The sequence below is a fragment of the Leucoraja erinacea genome, chromosome 11 (assembly GCF_028641065.1).
Source record: "Leucoraja erinacea ecotype New England chromosome 11, Leri_hhj_1, whole genome shotgun sequence".
NCBI classification, from domain to species: Eukaryota; Metazoa; Chordata; class Chondrichthyes; order Rajiformes; family Rajidae; genus Leucoraja; species Leucoraja erinaceus.
This window is the reverse complement of record NC_073387.1, coordinates 14,057,592-14,083,404: the sequence shown is the minus strand read 5'-3', so window position 1 is coordinate 14,083,404 and position 25,813 is coordinate 14,057,592. Positions and strand designations below refer to the sequence as shown.

General features: G+C 44.2%; 1 long non-coding RNA gene across 1 annotated transcript; it reads right to left on the bottom strand.

The window, feature by feature from the left end:
* Positions 1-15,710: 15,710 nt before the first annotated feature.
* LOC129701480 (uncharacterized) lies at positions 15,711-25,783 on the bottom strand. The gene is made up of 3 exons (XR_008724203.1): positions 25,355-25,783; positions 20,067-20,141; positions 15,711-18,156 (listed from the first exon to the last, which is right to left on the bottom strand). It is a non-coding gene; the product is annotated as an uncharacterized LOC129701480 (long non-coding RNA).
* Positions 25,784-25,813: the final 30 nt, after the last annotated feature.

Here is a 25,813-nt window from a genome sequence, read left to right as displayed (position 1 = left end):
CCTGTTTGCTTTAGGCTTTAGACTATAAAGATACAGCGTGGAAACAGGCCCTCGGCCCACTGACCATCGATCATCCCATACACTAGCACTATCCTACACACTGGGGACAATTCTACCGAAGCCAATGAACCTACAAACCTGTATGTCTTTGGAGTGTCGGAGGAAACCAGGGCACCCGGAGAAAACCCATGAGGTCACGGGGAGAATGTACACACTGCGTACAGACAGCACCCATAGCCAGGATTGAATCCAGGTCGCTGGGTTCAGCCAATACAAATTTTAGTCCTAGTATTGTGTTTATTAGTTTATTGATTCATTTCTTTATTATATTAATCTGGAGTATAGCTATTACTGCCCTGTAATGCAGATGCAAGTATGAATTTAACTAAACACTCATCACGCTTGATATTCTTAACTGGCAAATCCTAGAACCAGCATCTACCAATGCTGTCTGTGATTGAGTATTTCTGCATCGGTCTGTTGGCCATCTCTAAAGCTGAACTTCTACAGGTGTACAGTAGAGAGCACATTGACTGGTTGCATCACGGCCTGGTTCGACAACTTGAATCGACTGATCTCAGGATCAAAGAAGACGGCAAAAAGTGAACACTGCCCAGTCCATCACTGGCTCTGACCTCCCCCACCATCGAAGGGATTTACAGGAGTCGCTGCCTCAAAAAGGCAGCCGGCATCATCAGAGACTCACACCACCCTGGCCACACACTCATTTCACCCCTGTCATCGGGAAGAAGGCACACGAGCCTGAAACTGTAATGTCCAGGTTCAGGAACAGCTTCTTCCCTACAACCAACAGGCTATTAAAAACTACAACCTCCAATAAGCTCTGATCTACGTAGACTTGGGGGAATTGGTTTTGTCTTTTTGTGCTATTATTGTTTGTTTGTTTTTTATATGTACGTATGTGTGTGTGTATGTGTATATATATATATATATATATATTTTTTTTTTTAACACATGCATATATACATATTTTTTTATCTCGCTTTTATTATATTGTTTACAGTGTACCATGTTTACATATTCTGCAGTGCTGCTGCAAGTGAGAATTTCATCGTTCTATCTGGGACATGAAAAAAAAACACTTTTGATTCTTGACGTGACTCTCATGAGAGACTGCTTTGCACTTTTTTGTTTTTTTATCAATGAACATTGCGACGTGGCACCAACAATGCTGCTTTTCAACGAACATTCTTGCTCTTGGTGGAGAGTGAAACTCAGCCATGGCTCAAGGCAATGTTTGGCAATGATAACACTCCCTGTGTTTCCTCATGAAACCCTTCCTCAGATTAGTTCTACATGTGCAGCCAGCATCGTGGTACTTGTAATTACTTGCACACTGCTAGAGACTTGTGCACTTGAAACTTACTCTGGGTTTAATGTTCCTTTTAGGTTCCACTGCCTCTGCTACCACCCATCCCAGATGTGTGCCTCTGCTACCCACCCTCCACTAGAAGAGAAGGTTTAATGCCTAATTCCCATTTCTACACAAGTGTTCTGAAAGTGGGTTACCATTAACAACCCAAGGCTTGGATTGCTCACTTGTGACCTATAGACTTTAGAGATAAAACGTGGAAACAGGCCCTTCAGCCCACCTTGTCTGTGCCGACCAGTGATCACCTTGTACACCAGCAGTATCGTACACACTAAGGACAATTTTTTAAACAATTTTACTGAAATCAATTAACCCACAAACCTGTATGTCTTTGGAATGTGGGAGAAAACTGGAGCATCCGGATAAAACACCGGTCACAGGCAGAACATAGAAACATAGAAACATAGAAAGTAGGTGCGAGAGCAGACCACCAGGTCCATCGAGCCCGCACCGCCATTCGCTCATGGCTGAACACTAAACAGACACACTTACCCACAAACAGTAGACACAAGACACAGAACACAAGACACTACCCTCCCCTTTATACCGCTATCACCCCTCTCCACCCCAAGAACCTCGTGATCTCCTGGGGGAGGCAAAAAACATACAAATTCCCTCCAGACAGCACCTATAGTCAGGATCGAACCGGGGTTGCTGGCTCTGTAAGGCAGCAACTCTACCGCTGTGCCACTGTGATATGATGTTCCTTAATCTATATCTACTGCAAAGCCAGGCATTCAGCCTCAATGAATCAACGCTAAAGTGGTGGGAGTGATGACCCAATTAAACAGTGGATACAAACTATTATAGTTTATTTTAGCCTGTCGATTTTGAAAGGAGGAGAATATCATTTGTGGCACTCATTACACATTTATTAAATGTCAACTGATAAAGCTAGTTCATAGAATCACACAGCACACGAAGCGTAGGCTTGGCGATTGCTTCACCGAACACCTCCGTTCGGTTCGCAATAACCAACCTGGCTCAGCACTTCAACTCCCCCTCCCATTCTGAATCCGACCTTTCTGTCCTGGGCCTCCTCCATGGTCAGAGTGAGGACCACCGTAAATTGGAGGAGCAGCACCTCATATTTCGCTTGAGCCATTTGCCATTTGCACCCCAGCGGTATGAACATTGACTTCTCTAATTTCAGGTAGTCCTTACTTTCTCCTCCCCTTCTCAGCTCTCCCTCACCCCACTGGCTCCACCTCTTCCTTTCTACTCCCCCCCCCCCCCCCCCCCACCCTCACATCAGTCTGAAGAAGGGATTTCGGCCCGAAACGTTGCCTATTTCCTTCGCTCCATGGATGCTGCCTCACCCACTGAGTTTCTCCAGCATTTTTGTCTACCAGCACAAATACAAGTTGTGAGGTCGACTGTGTCTATGCGAAGCAGTAAGTACTCACCTACCCTAATCTCATTTACCAGCACTTGTTCCATAAACTCTGGGCCTTGGTGATTCAAGATATTTGCTGAGGTGTTAAATGTTGTGTGAGTTCCTGGCCTCCACCCATCATTACCACTCCACCCCCACCCAGATTTTAACCACCTTCAGGGTGTAAATAAATCCTCTTCAGATCTCCATTCTTACCCCTTGCACTAAATCGATGCCCTCTAATTTTAGAGCCCTGTGCAATGCGAATAAAGTTTCCACCTAATCAATACCCCTCATAATGTTACAAACCTCCATCAGGATCCACATCCCCCGTGAAGAAAGGTCTTGACCCAAAATGTCACCTATTCCTTTTCTCCAAAGGTGCTGTCTGGCCCGCTCTTACTCTAGCTTTTTGTGTCTACCCCACCCCCCCCTCCCCAAACAACCCTCTGCTCAAGTAAAACAAACCGTCAATATAGTCTCGAAATTTCCATCATAGGCTTTAGACTTTAGACATACAGCGAGGAAACACGTACTTCAGCCCACGAGTCTATGGCGACCAGCGCTCACCTTGTAAACTAACACTATCCTACACACTGGGGACCATTTGCTATTTTAGCCAATTAACCTACAAACCTGTACATCTTTGGAGTGTGGGAGGAAACTGGAGCATCAGAGGAGAACCCACGCGGTCACAGGAAGAACGCACAAACTCCATGCAGTCAGCGCCCTTAGTCAGGATCGAACCTGGGTCTCTGGCGCTGTAAAGCAGTAACTCTACCGCTGCGCCACCATGCTGCATAATTGAACATGGAACAGTAGAACACATTGTCCCATAATGCCTGTGCCGAACCTGATGCCAAATTAGCTTCATCTCATCTGCCTGCACGTGATCCATATCCCTCCCTCCATCCATGTGCCGATCTCAAAATGTCCTAAACGCCACTCTTGTATCTGACTCCACCTACACCTGGCAATGCATCCTAGGTATCTACCACTGTGTAAATAAATTCCCCTGCACATCTCCTTTAAACTTTGCCCCTCTGACTTTAAAACTATGCCGTATGGTTTTTGACATTTCCACCCTGGGGAAAAAGGTTATGATTGTGTCTCTCCTGTCTTTGTCTCTCAGGATTTTATAAACTTTTATTGGTCTCCTTCATTCTCTGACACTACAAATGACTTTCCTTTCAGTCTACCTGGGGATTACCGTAGGGCAAAATGCTGGAGTAATTCAGCAGGTCAGGCAGCATCCTTGGAGAACATATATAGGCGACGTTTCAGGTTGAGCCCCTTCTTCAATGAATGTAGTAGAATGTTGAAGAAAGGTGGAAAAGTCAAGTCAAGTCACATTTATTTATATAGCACATTTAAAAAACAACTCTCGTTGGCCAAAGTGCTTTACATTTGTTATAAGAATAGCATAAACAAACAAACTACATACATATATACATGTAGCCCTCACTCAGAGGACGTCAGGAAAGGCTTGGGAGTATAGATAAGTCTTTAGTCGCGACTTAAAAGAGTCGATGGAGGGGGCAGTTCTGATGGGAAAGGGGATGCTGTTCCACAGTCTAGGGGCTGCAACCGCAAAGGCACGGTCGCCCCTGAGCTTATGCCTAGACTGTGGGATATTCAGCAACCACAAGTCGGCCGATCTGAGGGGCCTGGAGGTGGAGTGGGTGGGTGAGAAGACTTTTTATGTAGGTGGGGGCAAGCCCATTGAGGGCTTTGTAGACATGGAGGAGAATCTTGAAGTTTATACGGAACCGCACAGGGAGCCAGTGGAGAGAGGCCAGGATCGGAGTGATGTGGTAAGAGGCAGAGGCAGGGCAAAGCGTGGCAGGGCAAAGCGTGGCAGGCAATAGGTCGGCATAGTCGAGAGTGGGGGTTTAATAAGCAGATGTTTGGATCAAAGGCCAGAGATAACAGAAGGTGTGAGAAAGGTTTGAAGAGTTGTAGAGTGTGAAGCCAGAGGGAGGAAAGTAGCAGTGGGGAGAGTAGGGAGTGGCCGGGTCTAATAGGAGGGGGGTTCAGGTGGGGGCACAGTGGATGCCCCCGGGGGAAAGTGGGGGATGAGGGGGGCAATTTCCGGTGCTGCTCGCTGTGGCCAGGGGGGGAGACCCAGGGAGGGTCGGGGGGGGAGGGGGGGGGGAGTGTGTATGTTAGACCGGGGGGGTGGGGGGAGATTCGTTGGAAGTTACTTAAAATTGGAGAATTCAATGTTCACACCAATGTTGGATTGTAAGCTACCTAAACAGTTTGTCGGGCTACTGGAGACACAATGGAAAGCAGGGTGTTAAGAAGCTGATATACAGTGTGGCTGTACCATGAGCAAAGATAGTTGTGCAAACACAGACTGGGGATGAATTGGCCTCCAATCTATTTTGTTATCAGCCTATTCGCCTAACCAACTTTTGGCCAATTTTACTTCTACATTATATGCTGCTCAACAGATTTGCTTGATCCACTGCGAAGCTGTTTAATTACAAATAAAGGTCCTTTGGAAGCTCAGGATAAAACCAGCAATTAAAAAAATTAATTGGAGGTTCTTACCTATACAAATTAGTGCACTGTAACATTGTACCAAGATTAAAGGGACTGTACCTCACTTGTGGGAATGGTCTAACATAAGGAAACAAATTCAAAGGTATTCGCAGACCCAAAGAACTGCAGATGCTAGTTTATTTTAAAAAAACGCAAAGTGCTGGAGCATCTTAGCGAGTCAGGCAGCATCTCTGGAGAACATGGATACATTACATGACATTTCGGGAGAAGGGTGTCAACCAAAAATGTCAGTTATCCCATGTTCTCCAGATGCTATTGAACTGCAGAGTTACTCCAGTGCTTTGTGTCTTTTTTCCAAAAGTATTTGCACTTGTCCCTGACTTCTTGTGACCCTCTCTAATTCATAGAAACATAGAAACATAGAAAATAGGTGCAGGAGTAGGCCATTCGGCCCATCGAGCCTGCACCGCCATTCAATATGATCATGGCTGATCATCCAACTCAGTATCCTGTTCCTGCCTTCTCTCCATACCCCCTGATCCCTTTAGCCACAAGGGCCATATCTAACTCCCTCTTAAAAATATAGCCAATGAACAGGCCTCAACTACCTTCTGTGGCAGAGAATTCCAGAGATTCACCACTCTCTGTGTGAAAAAAGTTTTCCTCATCTCGGTCCTAAAAGATTTCCCCTTTATCCTTAAACTGTGACCCCTTGTTCTGGATTTGCTCTATCATTGGTAGCTCTCTTCAGATTTCTAGCCACTAAAGTCCAAATGGCATTGAATTAGAGAGAGAGACAGCATGTGATCAGGCCCTTCAGCCCACCGAATCCATGCTGACCATGAACAATCCATTCACAAAAATCCTACATTAATCCAATTTTTCTTCTCTAATAATGTCCTCCCTAGGTCTCTCTTTCTCTGTTTTCTTAAAATTATTTCCTGAACACTTTGTGACCAAATTTCAACCATTGGCATCAAATTGTGTTGCCAGTGAAGATTCAACATAAAAGTCTTGGAACACATTAGTGTGTTAATGATGAATGATACATTTTTCAGTTTCTATCTCTTTTCAAAATTCCATCATACCAGAGTGAACTAATTAAAAATATATTTCCTTTGGCTCATGGAAGGCATTGCCTCTAATCAAACTGGCTGGCTATAATTTGATAGAGATACAAAGGATGTCCTTCGCCATAATCTATATAACTAAAAGTCTCATCTTGACCACTTCCTGTCTGCGCTCTATATTGATTTTAGAAAGAACGCTGCCCTATAGCGCTATGATTTTTGACCATCTTACTCACAGTCCTCCTCCGCTGAGGCAGCCCTGAGGATTTTTCCGATCGATGAAAAATAAAAAAGTTATGAATGTTTAAAAAATCTTGAGATCAGCTGATTGGTCCTCTCGCCTGTCAATCACCATGATGAAGGTAACGCCCCTTCCTGGGGGGGGGGGGAGGACTAAAACCCCGGATGCCTGGACATGAGTCAGTCACTCTGGAAGATTGCGAGGGAAAGGCTACAACTCTGATTCTACTGTGAGTCTACTGAACTACTGAACTGTGAGTCTACCCTTTATGTGGTTTATGTGGGTTATGTGCTTTATGTGGTTAACCCTTTATGTGCTTGCAATAAATAATTTGTTAGCCAGCAATGTGCTTGCAATGAATGATGATTTGTTAACCCTTAATGTGCTTGCAATAAATAATTTGTTAGCCAGCAATGTGCTTGCAATGAATGATGATTTGTTAACCCTTAATGTGCTTGCAATAAATGATTTGTTAGTCAGCAATGTGCTTGCAATGAATGATTTGTTGACCCTTAATGTACTTGCTATAAATGATTTGTTAGCCAGCAATGTGGTTGCAATGAATGATGATTTGTTAATCCTTAATGTGCTTGCAATAAATGATTTGTTAGCCAGCAATGTACTTGCAATGAATGATGATTCGTTAACCCTTATGTGCTTGCAATAAATAATCTGTTAGCCCTTAATGAAATGAAATGAGTTGTTTGGCCTGCCCTGTGCTTTTTCTTTTGCTTTGCCTTTGCTTTGCTTGAGCTCACCTGAAATGAAAGCAAATGGATTGTATCGTTGGCTGGCCCCGCCTGCCCTGTGCTTGACTTGACCAGCTTTGCCTTTGATTTGCTCGACCTCACCTGAAATGAAATGGAAATGGATTGTCACTTTTTGGCTGACCCACCCCCATGCTAGCCCCCCCCCCCCCACAACTGGCCACCAATATTGGAATTGGTGAAGAGGTGAAATATTACGTTGGGGGACCAGCCCTCCCATGTGAACCTGGGACCCAACGATTCCCGCCTAGTCTAGTAAATCACCAAATTCAAACATCCCAATAATTCTACACTGCTGTAATTCAAATATGTACTTCATGTGCCCAAATATTACCTTACAGAGTAATCCATTTCTCAGTCATACATCATAAGGTCATAAGGAATAGGAGTAGAATTAGGCCATACAGCCCATCATGTCTACTCTGCCACTCAATCATGGCTGACCTATCTCTCCCTCCAAACCCCATTCCCCTGCCTTCTCCCCATAACCTCTGAAGAAGGCTCAGCCCAAAACGTCACCCATTCCTTCTCTCCACAGATGCTGCCTGTCCCGCTGAGTTACTCAAGCATTTTGTGTCTACCTTCGATTTAAACCAGCATCTATAGTTATTTCCTACACTACCTCTGACACCTGTATTAATCATGAATCTATCTATCTCTGCCTTAAAATTGACGGCCTCCACAGCCTTCTGTAACAAAGAATTCCACAGATTCACCACTCTCTGACTGAATACATTTCTCCTTGTCTCCTTCCTAAAAGAACGTCCTTTAATTCTGAGGCTATGACCTCTAGTCCCAGACTCTCCCACTAGTGGAAACATCCTCTCCACATCCACTCTATCCAAGTCTTTCACTATTCTGTATGTTCAACGAAGGCCGCCCCTCATTCTTCTAAACTCCAGATAGTACATGCCCAGTGCCGACAAACGCTCATCATAGGTTAACCTACTAATTCCTGGGATCATTCTTGTAAACCTCCTCTGGACCCTCTCCAGAGCCAGCACGTCCTTCAGTTTGTTCACAAGATGTGGGCATCGCTGACTATTACAGCATTTACTTGGCATCTCCTCATTGCCCTGAACCCAGCTACTTACTCAACTATTTCCTCCGTCGGTGCAGAGTTAGTCAATTGTTCTGGAATCGCAGACAACCTGGATCAGGTAAGGGAGGTAGATTTTCTTGCAAATGGGCCATTTGGACCATCTCGTATTATGGCCATCTGGTAATTTACAGTAAATGGTTTGAAATTGTCGATTCTGGCATCTTATCTTGAATAATTAACTGAATTTAAATTCCACAGCTGTCACAACAGCATTTGTCTCCATTTAGTGTGGTCTGCAGGATCACAAGTCCAGCAATATAACTAGCTTGCCACTGTTCCAACATAAATGAAAATGGTGACACACAGTGCTGGTGTGACTCAGAAGGTAAGACATCATCTCTGTAGAACATGGATAGGTTGGGTTAGATTTCAGCTTGGGATCCTTCTTCAATATCAATATCAGTTTTATTCGTCACTTGCACATAAAGTGCAAGTGAAATGAATTTCCCAGCAGCGGTACAATGAAGATCGATTGAGTGTGAAAAAGGGTCACAACCCGAATCGTTACGTACCCATGTTTTCCAGAGGTCCTGCCTGGCCTGGTGAGTTACTCCAGCACTTGTCTTGTTCTGTGAATCAGCATCTGCAGTTCCATGTATCGATTAAATACACATGGTATTTTGGTTCAGGAGTTATGTTCACAACCCAATCACTGCTGTTTAACTGCATCATATTCCAGACACTAAGATATTCAAGTGACATGGGAATCTGATAGACTAAAGAGATGGCTCTTTCAATGTCAAAATGTTGCTGCTGTGCAGAACATTGTTGCTTCTCATATACGTCCGTCTTGGGGACTCTATGAGGCTCCTCCAGCGATTGACTACATCAGATAAACGCAGAGAAAAACAAACTGCTCTCTCAGTTTCTCCCCCTTTGATGATTATGAATGGCAGACCTATAGAGCATTTATCAAGCAGCTTAAACTATTCACCATGGCTTGGCTGGCTGCATGGGCGAACAAAGTAGTAAATGCCAAACGTTCCTTTTTCCAATAGACCGGGTGTACCCCAATGTCAATGCTTGACTTGCCCAAGTATTTTGACCCCTTTGTTTCAGCATGCTGTGACATCTCTTCTATTGCATACAGCTTGCTGCACTTAAGCACAAGGCACTTGAGAACCTTTTCTTCAGTGCCCTCACTGTGCTTTATAAACAGGAACTTCATACAGCTAGCACAACAAATACTCTCAAAAGTGTTTTAACCCTTACACTCCTGAACAAACAGAGTTTCTGTACAGTTGGCAGAACAAATACAACAGTTCATGGTTAAGTATGTTGGCTACGGAGCTTGTTGCAATTGCCCTGTGAGGCTCCTGTTTATCCAGCGGGGCAAGGGTTAAACTATGTGTCACCCTATATGTTGCGCTAACTGTATAGCTGTCTTCCTTATTTGTTAGAGTAAAGATTAAAGCACGGATTGTGACCCTCCTGGTAACCCCCTGGAGTTCATGTTTGCTAACCCTCATCCTTCTAAATAAGCAGAAAATGCACAATGTTTTTGCAAGATAAATGCTTAATTAATGGCTCCCCTGGTGCCTCAATCGGTAAAGGCAGTGTGTGCTACTCAGCCATTTTGTTTATTATATAACCAAGCAGAAAAGGCAAAACCCGTGCTATAGCTGTCACTGAGATCGGAGAGAAGAAAATACTCTGAAAATAGTGCATGGTTAGGCGGGCGCATTTGAAATTCTGAAGTTTGCAAAAGGCTGGAAAGACAGAGAAGAAAAGGAACTCATTGCATTAAAGTTCACAGTGTCAATAGCTGAGAGTACACAAACGTGCAACAAGTCTTTATTTGTTAATGGGATGCGGGTGTTGCAGGCTGGGCCAACATTTATTGCTCGCCCTAATTGCCCTGAACTGAGTGTCACACTGAGTCATTTCAAGGGCAGTTAAGAGCCAACCTCACTGCTGTGGATCTGGGGGTCATGTATAGGCCAGCACCAGTAAAGATGGCAGGTCACCTTCCACTGAAGGTAGAAAGAAACCAGAAGAGATTTTAAGATAATTCAACTGTTCATAATAAACGTTACTGACACCAGCCTATTTTTTTCTAAATCCAATTTTAATTACTGTAAATTCCCCAGCTGCCTTGATGGGATTAAACTCAAGTTTCTGGATCAATAATCAAAAGAGGGTCAAAAGTATTTAATTGTCATATGCACCAAGACTGGAACAATGAAATTCTTATTTGCTGCAGCTTTATAGGCACATTAACGCAATGACACAATAGATAAATATACGGTAAACAATGCATTATCAGTTAAACTAAGTAACCACGCCATGATAGTGCATAATAATCAATAGTCCAGACTATTGAATCATAGAATCATACAGCACAGAAACAGGCCGTTTGGCCCAACTTGCCCATGCTGACCAAGATTATCCCTCTACACTAGTTCCACTTGCCCACGTCAGACCCATATCCCTGTAAACCTTTCCTATCCACTGGACATCAGTACAATGCTTTGAAATCACAACAATGAGAAAGCAGGGAGAAGTGAGGAGACTGACGAAACAATAAAGGAAAGTCCAGAAAGACACACATGGTCATAGAGTTATAGAGAATGGAAACAAGCCCTTTGGTCCACCAAGTTCATGCTGACCCTCAATCACCCATTTGCACTACATAATTGCCACTCCCATAACCTCCTCAACTCCTCCCAGATTCCATCATTCACCTACACACTAGAGGCAAATTATAGTGCCCAACTACTAAGTTCAAAATCAATTTTAAGTGCTAGAAGGAACAGCAATGACTGCCCAACTATCCTAACAAATTTCATCTTTAATGAGTTGACAATGGACGGGTCCTCAGTAAACTGGGACATGAGGAATTACATGATTTCTAATTCTGATCTAATAACTGCAACTTGGGTCGAGATGCTGGGTGGAGGCAAAACTGGCTTGGACTCCTAAATCCATGCCGGAACAGTGTGCCTGCCATTGCAGAAGTGGGAATGGGAAGGGACCCAGCACCATGAGTGGGAATTGGGATTTTGAAAGCTATATTGGAATCAGATGGATAGGATGACCAACGGCAGCATCAGGACTTGGGAGAATGAGAGAGGTCGACATGTTGATTGAATAGGAGAGATTAGAGATGGCAGTAGGCCTGTGGGAAAATGTGGTTAGTTGATGGGATGTGGAGGAGCAAGGATGTTGGGTGATAAGGAAGATGGAGAGGTTGGCTGAGATGGCAGGCAAGAGATTGAGGATGTGTGTAGGAAGGAACTGCAGATGCCGGTTTACACCAAAGATAGACACAAAATGCTGGAGTAACTCAACGGGTCACTCAGCATCTCTGGCGAAAAGGAATAGGTGACATTTAGCGTCAAGACCCTTCTTCAGACTGAGTCAGTGGAGAGGGAAACTAGAGATATGAAAAGGTACACAGAACAAATGAAAGGTAGAAAGGATGATCAAGGAAAGGTGGAGCCCACAATGGTCCATTGTTGGCTGTGGAAAAAGTGATAATGAGCGGATACAAATAGCGAAACTAAGCAGGACAGCAGTGAATCTATTGCAATGACCAGGGTGAGGGAGGGAAGGAGAGAGAGGGAATGCAAGGGTCACTTCAAATTCAAATATTCATACCACTGGGTTGTAAGCTGCCCAAGTGAAATATGAGGTGCTGTCCCTCCAATCTGCATTTGGCCTCACTGTCACAGACCCAGGATTTTTGGTAAATTTTCCATTTACTTGTTGTTGTCTGATTTGGCGCAGCAGGAGCAAGAACACCTTTCCACACAATTGCCCTTTAACATGTGCTTCTGGGATCCAAACTCCACTGCAATGTTCCAAAAGGTTAATCGCGTGGAGATAGGAACCCTGAGGGACACCGGTTTCCCAGGGTTGATTACCAGGTGGGTGGAGTAAGTGACAAAGGTTAGAGATAAATAGGTGACAACACATAGGACAGATAAGGACAGTAGAAGAGGAGTCAAACATAAAGCCAGTGGGAGGGATATGGGTGGACAAGGAGGAGAGGGTGGGGAAATGAATGGGGAAATGACAACGTACCTCGGGATGGGAGATGAATGTATTTATTCAAAGTTTGCGATGTCGGGGAATGCTAAATGCATTTCGTTCCTCTGTACTGTGACGACAATGACAATTAAATTGAATCTGAATCTGAATCTGAAAGGAGGGGAAAGGAGCAGGGTGACGAGAGGTGGCTGGGAGATAGTGGGAGAGATGGCTGTGCACCGGTGAGGGGGGTGGGGGAAGCACAATAAAGAGAAAATGGCTAGGGAGGGTTACTGACACATACAAGGAGCAGCAAGGAACAATTATTTTAACGGTAGAATTGCTGCCTTACAGCACTTACAACCCCGGAGACCTGGGTTCAATTCTGACTACAGGTGCTGTCTGTACGGAGTTTGTACGTTCTCCCTGTGGGTTTTCTCTGAGATCTTCAGTTTCCTCCCACACTCCAAAGACATACAGTTTTGTAGGTTAATTGGCTTGGTATAAGTGTAAATTATCCCTAGTGTGTGTAGGATTGTGTTAATATGCGGGGGTCGCTGGTCGGTGTGGACTTGGTGGGCCGAAGGGCCTGTGTCCGCGCAGTATCTATAAACTAAACTTCCACTCCTGAATATGTCGTCTCCTGTAAAACAGTTCCATGCAAATTTATACCACCTCAACCAAATGTTATTCTCCAGGTTATTTAAATATGGGACGACCAGACCCAGTTCTAACTTTGATTAAAGCCCATCACACACACATTTCTTTTAGGTATCATCATAAAAAAGGGCTAGCTCACATAATGAGTGCCACTGAGACACAAAGTGCTGGAGTAACTCAGCAAGTCGGGCAGCATCTCTGGAGACACCGAGGGGCCTTGCAAGATAAATACTGTCGGTGCTTTCCAATCATTTATCTGGAACCATCGACTGATGTAATGTTATGGTGTAATTCTACAGGTGTGGCCGGATTGTACTTGTCCAGGTAGGCATTGTCCCAGTTGAACGGGAGTATCATTTAACTGTGTGTCACAAGCAAATGTTCCTACCTCTGATGTTGACACATAAAATACAACCACCATGTACTGAAACAGACTAAAACAGTTGGGAGATAACTTGTTCATTTTTTTGTCTGTCCTGTATTGGCAGATCCCCCTATGGGGGCATTAAAATCAACATCAGCCCCTCTAACTTCAAGTAACACCGGCATTCCCTCTCTCTCCATCCCTCACCCACCCAAGTCGCACCAGCTTCTCATTATCACCCAACAATCAGCTAACAATGGCCTGTTTTCTTTATCACTGTTACTTTTTTGCATATCTTTCATTCATTGTTCTATATCTCTCTACTTCGTCATCTATATCTCTCCTTTTCCTTTCCCGTGACTTTCAGTCTGAAGAATGGTCTCGACCCATAACATCGCCCATTCCTTCTCGCTGAGGCCTGGGCCTGGGCCCGGTGAAGGGTCCAGTCCGCAGAGCCGGTGGTGGGGTCCACATTGAGCCTCACTACCGGCAGTATCCCGAGCTGACCAAGAGCCAGGTGCTGCCGTCCGAGATCCTCAGTGGATTCATGTGGTTCTGGATTTTCTGGCACATGTGGCACGACCCAGATGCAGGCACTGGTCATTTTCCGTATCCTGACCACTCCAAACGGACTGATGAGGAGCTGGGCATTCCTCCAATTGACGAGGAATAATTTGGAAGTGCTTTCTTGAAAAGAGTTTCCTCCTTGGCATTTCTAGGAAGTATACCTGGTGCTTGGAGCAACCACCTATTGTACATTAAATTGGAATAAATATATATTGCCTGAAAAAAAAAAGAAAAATTCCGTCTCTCCAGAGATGCCGCCTGTCCTGTTGACTTACTCCAGCTTTTTGAGTCTATCTTTGGTTCACTAGCTCACTGATAATGCAGTTGAATACAAGAATGTAAAATCTTGTGCATTCCCGTCTGCAGCAACGAATCGCCACACAACTGACACTTCTCTGTGGAACTGAGGGATTGTTCATCAGACGGAGACGTTAATCTGAGGTTGTCTTCCCTGTCCGCTGGATGCAAAAGATATCAGGGTGCTTTTCAAAAGAGCAGCAGTGTAGTTCTCCTTGCCAACATTTATCTGTCGCACAACATCAAAATTGTCTATCACTGGAAATAAATCGTTCATTTATTTCCCTGCAGTTTGTGGAAACATGCCATGCATAAATTATCTGCTGTACTTCCTCCAATGCAGCAGTGACTACACTTGCAAAGTACTTCATTGTCTTTGCAACGCTTTGGGTCATCCTGTGACTGTGAAAGATCCTTTATGAAATACAAGTTCCTTCCTTCCCTCAAGGGCTTTAAGCGAGCACATGGACCTCCTTCCCCACGGCCGCCTGAGTCTTATTAACTCTCCACCAACTACTCACGAGAAAAAAAAGCCCTCGCATTCTGAGTAGCTGGCTTACTATTTAAAATAGCCCGTCCACCATTGCTGAGTTGCTGTTGCTGGTGGGCGCATTCTTGGGAGTCGTCAATAAATATTCTGCTGATAATTTGCCAAGTAATTTGAGGAAGGGAAATTCGCATTCTCTTGCGACTATCTGTGACAATGGGGATTTATTGATCCTCTACATAAACCCGCGCGCGCGCCACACAAAGTCATATCCTATTATGTAGGAAGGAACTGCAGATGGGTCTCGACACAAAACATCACCCGTTCCTTCTCTCCAGAGATGCTGCCTGTCTCGCTGAGTTACTCCTGCATTTTGTGACTACCTTCAATCATATGCTACAACTTACCTTCCGTCCCCAGGATCTTTGTCCTCAGCTTGGTGCTGCCAAAGAGAAGGTCCTGAGGGGGAAAGACCACAGTCTAGGCTACTGGACATTGAAGGGCTGTGTCTGGTGGGGACTCCTCCCAAACAAGGGAAGGGATACCATCCCAGGTAAGCACATGAGTAGCAAGAGTGTTTTGTGTAAAGACAGGTGTTAAAAGTACTGAGCATGACACCATTGAATGTGTAGACACAAAGAATGTATGAACAACTTTTGCATGGTTATTGTTTTTTATATATTTTTTATCATGGTATATATTTTTTATTATGGATAAAGTTTATTTTTTGAAATAAAAAAGATACAGGCCACCGCCACCCAACAGTCAGAATACCACCAACTGTCCTGGCTCCGGTCTAATGCAAATCACCCCTTACGCACCCTCCAGTTGCTAATCCCACTAATTCCCTGATCCAGGCCCTGATTTTTTTTTTTTTTTTTTTATCTTTCTTTTTTTTTCTCTTTATGTACAACTACTACGGACTGACGCAAAACTGCATTTCGTTGTACTGATACTTGTATTTTGTGCGATGACATTAAAGTTGAATTGAATTGAACTGATCCTCACCCCATCCCTCACAAGGCACCGATTTCCAGCCAGTCAAACACAGCACAGTGACTCTGCCTGGTGTGAAGAACCCTCCAGGCCCCAGTTAAGCCATTGAACCAGAAGCCCTCCCCAATCCTTCCAGCCAGGCCATTCAGGAAGGACAATCAGTTTGAAGGTGGGTCCCAACCCTAAACGTCAACTATTCATGTTCACCAGAGATTCTGAGTTACGCCAGCATTTTGTGTCTATCTTTGGTATAAACCAGCATCTGCAATTTCTTTTGATTACATTCAGGAATGAGGTGTGAGTCTGGACCTATCTTCCCACCATCAATAGTCCTGAAAGTTGATCACTGAACCCTGCCCATCAAACCAATCCCTCCAAGGCTGAAGATTCCTTAGGTGGCCACCCTGTCATATGCCTTACCTTCTTTGAGGGGTTTCCCCTCTGGACTGACCACCCTCGTCTACCCCTCTCTGACCTCAGCCCATCCATCCAGGGCCCTGATCAGCTGTTCGTCTCCGACTGGATGAAGTTTGTTGCAGCAGCCCATGGCTGAAATGTAGTGGCCATTTCACCTGATGACCACAGAGCATGCCACACATCAATGCGTTTACCAATGGGCTTGTATGTATAACCACTAAACAAGTGTTCTGTGAAAATAATAACAACACAATTTTCTTAATGACCTCCCCAGTTGTGTCCAGGAGATTAATTTTAAATACCTGGGGATTCCAGGATAATTCTGGGAGGGTGGACAACCATAACTCTGCCGACCTTGAATGACAACAATATAAGCTGAGCTATATGGAACGAGCTGCCAGAGAAGGTAGTTGGGGCAGTGTTTAAAAGACACTTGGATAAGTACACGGATAGGAAGGATTCGAGGAATGTGGGCGAAACATGAACATATGGGACTAGCTTAGATGGGGCATCTTGGTCGGCATGGATCAGTTGGGCCGAAAGGCCTGTTTTCATGCTGTATGACTCTATGACTCTCCAACCTTAGCTTTGGTGAGAATCCCAAGTAAAATAGTTTAAAAAGCCATTTAATTTTGGAATCTCTGCTGCACTTTTCCCAAATCGCTATAAGAAATGGTGATTATGGCAGAGACATTCTGAGCGAATACGTTCCCTTTGCTGAGATTTAGCCATGTTTGTCTTAAACTATCAAAGCCTTTCTATCCCTCCAGCTCAGTTTCCAACTTAAGGACACTCCATAAGACTCAATTCTGAGCAAACAGGTTGTCACCTACTTCAGTCCTTGGTGAAAATTTTAGTTTAGTTTAGAGATATAGCATTGCCCACCAAATCCGTGCTGACCACTGATCACCCGTTCACACTAGTTCTATGTTATCTCACTTTTGCACCCACTTCCTGCATACTAGTGATAGTTTAGAGGGAAATTAACCTACAAACCCAGTTGCTGTCCATGTGGAGCTTGCTATGGGATGGGGGAGAAAGCAAGAACACCTGAAGGAAACCCTCATGGCCATAAGAATGTGCAAACTCCACATAGACAGCATCCGAGGACAGGATCAAACCTGGGTCTCCAGCAAGAACACTCTGTTCTTATAAAGGCACAAAATACAAATTGATGTTATGCAATTTTGTTCCATCCCACAATTAAAGGGCGGGTGCAGTGGTAGAGTTGCTACCTTACAGCGTCAGAGACCCGGGTTCAATTCTGACCATGGGTGCTTGTCTGTACGAAGTTTGTACATTCTCCCCGTGACCTGGGTGGGTTTTCTCCGGGAGTTCCAGTTTCCTCCCACACTCCAAAGACGTACAGGTTTGTTGGCTACTTGGCTTGGTAAAATTGTAAATTGCCCCTAGTGTGTGTAGGACAGTGTTAGTGTGCGGGGATAGTTGGTCGGCATGGACTCGGCGGGCCGAAGGGCCTGTTTCTGCACTGTATCCTTAAGCTAAATTAAACATTCGTTATGTAATACATCACATTTTTGCTGGAGCTTCACTTTGCAACATCCAGAATAAAACTGAAGGAGGTGGAATATATTCAGTCTGAAGAAGGGTCTCGACCTGAAACGTCACCCATTCCTTCTCTCCAGTCTGTCTGTCCCACCGAGTTACTTCAGTATTTTGTGTCTATCTTCTGGTTAAACAAGCATCTTTCCGACATATTCCTTCCTTCAGAGGTGCTGCAGTCCGCTCACATGAGGCCGATCAGTTGCCAGGCCACCAAGACTTTTTAACACCTGAGAAACAACATCTCTCCCATATGCTCCAGGAAATGGGAGGAACTGGTATTTTATTTCACGCCAGTTGTTATGGCCTCCAATTATCAGCAACTCGGTGCCAGCTTAATAAGCCTAATGTGCAGGAAGCCACGAAAAACTACACGGCTGGAAAGAAGAAAATGAAATTGTAGTTGAAATTAACACAACTAATTAATTCCCCTGTGTGAATCTTTGCAGTGCATTATCTTTTAGCATTCATTCAATTCCTAAGTGAATTTAGCAGTGTGTTCTGTTCTCCACTAGGTCACAGCATCTCAGCCTGCAGTCATGCGTTTAACAGTGTTATGACACACCGTCCTAGCGTACATGTGGCCCGGGGCTAAAAAGCGGAGACCACCTTTGATTTACACCTGTGTCTCCAAGCAACAAAGGATGCCAAAGCTGAGACTTAAAAGTCAGTGCGCTGTTGTTCCTGCCGTGCACCTGTGTGGCTGCATTGAAAAGGTCTAAGGTCGGCGAGAATGGTGTCAACAATTCAGATGTCAGATCAGTATCATCAGAGTGGTGTACGAGACACATCCTGTAAACTGACGGTGAGAGGTTGAGACCAGTGTCGGGGTTCTAATTCTGCATAAATACACCATGGGCATGGGCATGGTGGAGCAGCGGCAGAGTTGATGCCTTACAGTGCCAAAGACCCGGGTTCAGTCCTGACTAAGGGGGCTGCCTGACCAGAGTTTGTACATTCTCCCTGTGACCTACATGGGTTTTCGCTGGGAGCTCCGGTTTCCTCCCACACTCCAAAGACGTACAGGTTTGTAGGTTAATTGGCTTGGTATAAATTTAATCAAAAGTCCCGCTCATTTTGTGACTTCCGCTTAGTGGACAGGTTGCGCTGATTGAGTAATTTCCGATGAGTGCAGAGGTCGCGATGATTGCGTAATTTCAGGTAAGTGCAGAGGTCACGCTGATTGCGGAGGTGCCGCTGACTGCGGAAGCCCCAAAGTGGAGAGGCCGCGCTCAGCCGTGTGAGTATTCAAGAAAGTTTACTGCCATATATATGGTGTGTGAGTCAGTGAGTGTGTGTTGTGTGTGTCTGTCTGTGTGTGTGTGTCTGTCTGTGTGTGTGTGTGTGTGTATGTGAGTGCGTGTGTGTGAGTATGTGTGTGTGTGTTTATGTATGTGAGTGTGCATGAGTGTGTGTGTGTGTGTGTGTGTGTGTGCATGAGTGTGTGTGAATGTGTGAGTGTGAGGTCTCAGTGACTGAGCTAACAGCCCAAGAATCCATTTGGCCCACAATGTCCTTACTAGCCCTTTGGAAACCAGTCTCTACGGCCCACAACACCATGCTAGCGCTCCAGAAAGCACCCCCCCCTTCCCTCCCACTGGCCAGCAATATTGGAATTGATGGAGAGGTGGAATATTGTGTTGGGGGACCAGCCCTCCCGTGTGAAGCTGGGACCCAACGGGTCCCACTTAGTCTAGTATTCATTAAAAATCTCATCCAATTCCTCTGGCTCCACACATAAACATCCGTGCAGATTTGTTCTTCTAAATTGCACAGAAACGTTAAGGAAGAATGAAGGACTTAACTACAGTGTTCTGGTCAATCTTCATCTCTCCCCCAGTAGCACTGAAGAACCAATTATCTGATTGTTCATAGGACCTCGCGGTGAACATAATGAATTGAAAATATTTCAATTGCGCTTTGTGGCTATGAATCAGCGTGGGCTACCTCTAGGCAGTAAAATGCAATGGTAATAGTACTGGAAAAAATTAGGTATAATTATTTAAAGTTTTCTAAGAGAAGCTTATTATGCAATTATCACGTATAATAAGATGTGAAATTTCTAAAAGTGCATAAACTGTAATTAATCCTAGTTGAAATACTAGGATGAAACACTTAAAAATTATATATGTTACGGTATTTCTTCCAATACCATACAAGTGCTGTTCCCAAGTGTATTGGTAATGCCTTTTAATCATTATCTGGGCTCAAAATGCCTATGCTGGTGTAAGTCTGCATTGAGAGTGATGTTTTTGTTTAATTAACAGGTACATGATAAATATATTACCTTAATTGGGAGCTGTGGTTTTTCTGTTCCGGCACACGCATTGGCATGGTAATGGTACACAGCGTACTGGCATCACTAAAGAGTTAAAAAATAGATTTTCACATTTTAATTTGATATTATACTGATATTATACTTTTTTATTATCAGTTTACTAAATTAGAAGTTTATTGGTCCCAAATACAAAATTGAGGAAAAGGGTATATTGATGGAAAAAGAGTTATTGATATACGTAGCTTAATTTTTAATTGATATGTGCACTGGTAGTGATTTGTCTACAAAAAATAGCACTGATCGCAAGTGATCCCATGGAATAAAATCTTGCAATTTTATGGCACTTTTCACATCAGTTTCAGGAGGTGCCACATAAATGCTTTACAAATATTGAAGTCATTTAGAAGTGTAGTTGATGTTGCATGCCAGGAAAAGCAGTGGCTACTTTTGCAAGTTCTCACAAACATTAGTGTGATAATGACTAAATCATCTGTTTTAGTGATGTTGAGTGAGGGAAAAATGTTGGACAAGGCACTAGTGATAACTCTCCTCGAGTTGTCACTGGGGAATAAATCCGCTGATGTGGTTCACTTTGTGAAACATCCGGCCATTTCTTAAATGAATCCTTGACTTATGGTTTTACCACACTCACTGGAAATCAATTCAGTCAAATCAAATCAGTCCCATCTGGTGTCCTCACTCATTGTGTGAAGATCCTTCAGATATCTGTGCCCCATTGCCCCTTATTAGTTTGCATGTATTGTCTTCCAATCTTTTTGGTTTATTTTCCATTAAGATACACTCAACTATTTTAGAAATTACTTGTTATATGTACATTTCAGGAAGGAATATTAAGGTTGGTAAGTGGGCTATTTTCCGTAGTAATAGATAGGAAAGGTTCAGAGGGATATGAGCCAGACACACGCAAATGGGACTAGAGGGGGCAATCTTGGTTGACATTGACAAGTTGGGCCGAAGGGCATGTTTCTGTGCTATAAGACTCTATGACACCCACGGACTGTTACAGCACAGTGAGATGTAGAGCAATCTATATCAGGTAAGTCCACCTGAACCTACCTGATGTCCCAGTTGCTAAACATTTTAATTCTCCTTCCCATTCCCACACAAACCTTTCTGTCCTAGGTCTCGTCCATTGTCAGAGTGAGGTTATATACAGATTGGAGGAACAGCATCTCATATTCCGCTTGGGCAGCTTACAGCTCAGTGGTATGAATATGATTTCTCTAACTTGAAGTAACCCCAGCATTCCCTCTCTCTCTATCCTCCCTCACCCAAATCGCACTAGCTTTTCGTTTTCACCCAACAACCAGCTAACTATAGGGTGATTTCACTAAAGGTCACTGGAGCGTAGATCCGCACCCACGTGACCAAAATTCTCAAGTGGCGGACACTCGAGTGTTCGGTACATGTTAGTGGATGGGAAAAAACGCATTTTCCCACCCGTTAAAAACATAGAAAACGGCGAGGTTGTGAGCTGCAATTTACTGTGCCAGTCGGGGTGACCGTGAGGCACAGCTACCTAGATTTACAGGGAAAAAAAAAGATAGCAAGTAAGGTAAATTCAAGAGGGAACTGAAGGTGCCAATCCGGCGGAAATGAACAGCCGACATTTGCCGTGGATATTTAAGGTCCAAAATATCGGGAATTATCGCGTTTGCTCGCTGAAGTTATCAAAAGTAAGTTAATAATGCCTTACTTTTGATAAATTCAGCGAGCAAACGCGATAATTCCCGATATTTTGGACCTTTAAATATCCACGGCAAATGTCGGCTGTTCATTTCCACCGGTTTGGCACCTTCAGTTCCCTCTTGAATTTACCTTACTTGCTATCTTTTTTTTCCCCTGTAAATCTAGGTAGCTGTGCCTCACGGTCACCCCGACTGGCACGGTAAATTGCAGCTCACAACCTCGCCGTTTTCTATGTTTTTAACGGGTGGGAAAATGCGTTTTTTCCCATCCACTAACATGTACCGAACACTCGAGTGTCCTCCACTTGAGAATTTTGGTCACGTGGGTGCGGATCTACGCTCCAGTGACCTTTAGTGAAATCACCCTATAGTCTGTTTCCTTTATCAACCTTACTTTTTTCCATATCTTTCATTCATTGTTCTTTATCTCTCTACATCATCATCTATATCTCTCGCTTCTCTTATCCCTAACCCAGTCTGAAGAAGGGTCTCGACCCAAAATGTCGCCCATTCCTTCTCTCCAGAGATGCTGCCTATCCCGCTGAGTTACTCCAGCCTTTTGTGTCTATCTTTGTTTTAAACCAGCATCTGCAGTTCCTTCCTACACATAGTAATCTACCATCTATTCAGCCACAACCAAGGACTGAGAGAGAGAAGCATCCTCCATCCAATTTGAAACATCCCCAATTTTCCGACAAGCCATGCTGCAATCTTGTCTGAGAATCTGCAAGCTTGTGAGGATTTGTAACATTTGGACTGTGTGGCCATATTTACCCTCTAAGAATGAGGCAGCCTTCACAAGAATCCCCCAGAGACTAGAATCTGTGGTAGGAGGTGGGACCAACTTGACAAAATGTAGCCAGTTAACTGAATTCAACTATTGGCTTGCGTCATCAGGCAGCAAATGTTTGCTTATTCTTTCTCAGGTTCTTTATCAAGACTGGCATGAATGCCAACTGTAGTCCTGATCTCTCAACCTACCTCTTGGTGGACTTTGCACTTTTCCTTTCATCTGCACTTTCTCTGTAACTGTAATGTTATCATGCTCTAACACTATATCCTGCACTGCAGTATTTGTCTCTTTACTCTACCTGTTGATTTGATTGCATTCATAAGTAGTATGCCCTGACTTGACGGCAGGCAAACTATTTGCTGAATCCAGCTGTTTGCTTGTTTCATCAGGCAGCAAACCATTGAGTCACTATATCACAGTAAACATAACAATAATAAGCCAATCTGAATAATTAACAATTTAGAGGAAAACTTGGGGAGGTGATGGCTGTCAAGGAAGCTATGTGATCTGGAGGGACCAAACAAGCTAACTGACCATGGGAATGGCCTACCATGATAAGAGGTGGCCTTTTGCAATGAGGAAGCTAATGGGACATGGTCCATGAAAGGCTGACCCTAGCAGCAGACTAGAAGTAGCCCTGATGCTAAAGTGTTATCAGATCCCGGGGCCTGTATGGCCTGCTCATGACCTAGCTGGGACAGCATGATGCAAATGGGAGATGGTGTGTAAGCAGAGTCGGATAGAGTGGCTCCCTACAGACACAGCCTCTTCTGGAGGTGCAAGCATACAGTGACTTTAGAATTTCGAGACACAGCGCGAAAACAGGCCCTTCGGCCAACTGAGTTTGCACCGACCAACAATCGCCCCGTACACCAAAAATATCCTACACATTAGAGATAATTTACAATTTTACTGACACCAATTAACGAACAGACCTGTACATCTATGGAGTGTGGAAAGACACCGGAGCACCCGGAGAAAACCCACGCAGTCGCGAGGAGAATGTACAAACTCCATACAGACAGCACCAGCAGTCAGGATCGAACCCGGGTCTCTGGCGCTCGGCGTTTAACACCATCATCCCCTCCAAACTCGTTACCAAACTCGGGGAACTGGGTCTCTGCTCATCCCCATGCAACTGGATCCTTAACTTTCCCATTGGCAGACCATATTCAGTATGGATTGGCAATATTGCTTCCGCCTTGATAACCATCCGCACAGGAGCTCCTCTGGGCTGTGTGCTCAGTCCCCTGCTTCACTTACTCAATACCCATTACTGAGTAGCCAGGCACGGTCCCAGTGCCATCTTTAAATTTGTCGATGCCACCACTATTGGCTGAAAAACGGGCAGCAAGTCCAAGGAGCTGATTATTGGCATTTAAAGGGGAAAGACGTGGATCCATGATCCTGTCTTCATCGACTGGTTGGGGGTGGAGTCGATAACTTCAAGTTCCTGAGCATGTTGAAACCAATAGATCCTTGCTTTCTAATTTCGTGTGCATCCATTAATGAAGCAACAGTGCGAAGAAAAATCATCTGCCTAGAGATACCTCAGATTACATGTTAGCACGAGCTAAACTGAGAAGCCTTGAGCTTCAGATTGCTAGGGTGTGGAGGCCATTTCTCAAGTCATGGCATTAAATTTGGAACAACATATTTAGAATTATAAACTAGTTTTAAAGGTCACTGTGGGCTGGCAGCTAAAGGATTTCTGTAAGATTACAACAGGACCTCCAAAATACGGCGTAAATAGGTCAAGCCCTAAATGCCAATTTGGTCGGCATGGACAAGGTGGACCAAAGGGCCTGTTTGGAACTGTACTAATCTATGAATCTCTCTATTCATAACATCTCACTGGGAAGTGATTTACTTAGTGTCATCTCTGATATCCTGAAAGACTAGGCAACGAACTTGTGTTTAGCACCATTTAATGAACAGCAAGAATGTTAAATAACCAGTGAAAATGTTCTTAATGGTTCATCTGGTGGATTAATTAAAACAGGAAGCACTGGTGCTGTTGAATTACACCATGAGATATATTCAGCAGTGACAACAACAGCAGAAAGAGGGGGGTGAGGGGGGGAGGAACTCACCTCTCCCTCCTGCTGTTGTAGATAGAACCCACATCCCTGTCCCGCAGTTCAGAAGGGTCCCATTCTGAAACCATGCTCATCCATGTCCTCTGGAGATGCTGGCTGTCTGACCCGCTGAGGTAGTCCAGCAAAATGGCCATGAGATATTTTACTTGTGAACTTCCATGTGAGAGATCAGACTTTGTCTCATCCAAAAATAATTATCACCTTCCACTATCCCTGGTAGAACATTAGCCTAGATTATTGTACTCAAATCAGCAGCAGAGTGACCCTTGAATACACATTCCAAATGGAACAAGATCACTGAATTATTCCAGCATGGAAGGAAGCCATTCAGCCCAATGAGTCAATACCAGCATTCGTCAGAGCCTTCCCAGCAAGCTATTGTCTGTCCAATTTCCCTCTGAAAACATTGATTGATTCCATTTCTCCCACATTTACAGACAGTGAATTCTAGTGGTGAAGAAGGGCCCCAACCCGAAACGTCACCTATCTATGTCCTCCAGAGATGCTGCCTGACCTGCTGAGTTAATCCACCACCAGGTGTTTTGCTTAAGATTCCAGCATCTGCGGTTCCTCAAGTTTCATTGCCTGTATAACTTGTTATCACCTACCCCATAGCCAACAATGGACCATTGTGGGCTCCACCTTTCACGATCATCGTTGCTTTTTGCATATCTTTCATTCATTTGTTCCATTTACCTTCTATACCTCTCGTTTCCGTTTCCCATGACTCTCAGTTTGAAGAAGGGCCTCGACCTGAAACGTCACCTATTCGTTCTCTCCAGAGATGCTGTCTGACCAGCTGAGTTACTCCAGCATTTTATGTCTATCCTTGTGTGTCCAGATTGGAACTGCTGTCTCTCTGCACCTTCTGTCCAAAATTTTATATTGGTCCCTCGTCTTTTAAACTATTAGCGAATGGTGATAGCTATGCTCCATTGACTTGTTCCTATCAATACGAGTCATAGTTGGCACCTTACCAATGAATGGGAGCTGGCCATTCAGCCCATCGTACCTATCTAGCGCTGTTGAATTTGATCATAACTGGCGTTTGGTCACAAATTTCACGGTGATTATTACCTATTCATCACTTAACATTAACATGCATCTGATACTGGTTTGCATTGAGAGCTTTAACAATGATTTTTAACTCTTCCC